General features: G+C 33.2%; 1 non-coding gene across 1 annotated transcript; it reads right to left on the bottom strand.

The window, feature by feature from the left end:
* Nucleotides 1–841: 841 nt before the first annotated feature.
* On the bottom strand, nt 842–948 carry LOC111816507. Its single transcript, XR_002820884.1, has one exon. It is a non-coding gene; the product is annotated as a U6 spliceosomal RNA (small nuclear RNA).
* Nucleotides 949–1646: the final 698 nt, after the last annotated feature.

The raw sequence follows: 1646 nt of genomic DNA, 5'->3' as shown, positions 1-1646 counted from the left end.
ATAAATATTCGTTGAACAACTAAGTAAAAAGCACTAAAGAAATAATGAATAAACTAATTTAAATGTACTAAAGACCAAATCTGAAGAAGCCATAAGGAAATAAAGAAGTCGGCCTATCCTAAGTCTACTTATGACTGTACTTACTTGAATGGTCATATGAATAAAAGAATACAGGCAGTTAGATGTTTAAATGCACATCAAATGAGTGTCCTTTGATAATGGCAAGAAAAACCATGCTCCAGAGAGTATTTCCCTAGTCAGCCTATTTTTCACCATCCAAATTTTCTTTTCCTTATTTATTATAAAACACAATTTGGAAAGGAAGAATGACAAATGAGTAATCTGACTACAAATTTTATTTAAACTTCAATATATTTTCGCAATTCTTATCTTGTGCTTCACTTGAAAGAAAAGCAACTACAGAAATATTGTCATGGCAACTTCTTTCAAAAAGATTTCTTTCATTTAGAAATTTTAAAATGCACTGTCAGTCTTTAAACTTTTAGGGCTTGCACAGTCTTCAGTAAGACAAAGCACATGAAAGATCTCACACACTTCAAGCACTATAAAACTAAGACCGAACAGTTCCTATGTACTATTAGGCAATTACTCCCATTCTTAGTGCTTTACCACAACATCTCTGTGGCATCAGGCATGCTACTGATTTTACTATTACATGTATTTATCATTTAATGAAGGCCACCTATGTCAGCTGAAGTTCAAATTGTGATAGGCAGAGAGAATAGGAAAGCAGCATCTTCAGTACCTCAAGCAACCAGCTCACAGACATGAAAACTGAACTTTTCTTGCTATTTCTTCTAATGTGTGTGGTAAAATAAAGTGTATTATATGACAGCTATTAGATTTGGGTGTCATCCTTGTGCAGGGGCCATGCTAATCTTCTCTGTATCGTTCCAATTTTAGTATATGTGCTGCCGAAGCGAGCACCAGCTATTAGATTTGGGTGTTTCGTATTTTTAGTACTCAATACCTTTACCTATAAAAACAGGGAGGATATCCAAACAATGAAATTTTATTCATGCTCAGTCCCATCAAGTATCATATTTTTGGACTTTAAATGAGAACCAGTACTTTAAGACTATTATTACATCATTAGGCTGGGAGGGGGTTGAACTCAGGACCTCACACATGATCCGCAACAGTTCTACTACTGAGCAACATCCATAGCCGTATTACACTATCTTATAAATTTTCATCTAATGACTCCAGAGTCAATACTTTGACTCACTTAGTTACCTGAAAATTCCTAAAGTATAATAAATAGTGTAAAGAGGCCAAACATATTTTCAGAAATTATAGAATAATAAAATACCATTCTTTGGATGAATATCATAGATGGTCAAAGTTTCATTCTACTTAAATACTCTGAAAATTCTCATTTTCTTTTGAATTATCATCATGATAACCAAATCTCCTACTGTCTACCTCAATATGAGGCACACAGGAAACAATCAACATATCCTCAATTTCAACTTTCATAAAACATAAATTCCAGCCAACTGACTACCATCCAGAAAATACTGATAATATTAGACAAAAATCTAACAATGTGACCCAGGATTGAAATATTTTCACACATAAGTATTCTTCAATACATTCGAATTTTTTTTCTATGACAAACTCAG

Source organism: Octodon degus, unplaced genomic scaffold (assembly GCF_000260255.1).
Source record: "Octodon degus isolate 3935 unplaced genomic scaffold, OctDeg1.0 scaffold00033, whole genome shotgun sequence".
NCBI lineage: Eukaryota > Metazoa > Chordata > Mammalia > Rodentia > Octodontidae > Octodon > Octodon degus.
This window is presented reverse-complemented; position numbering and strand designations above follow the sequence as displayed.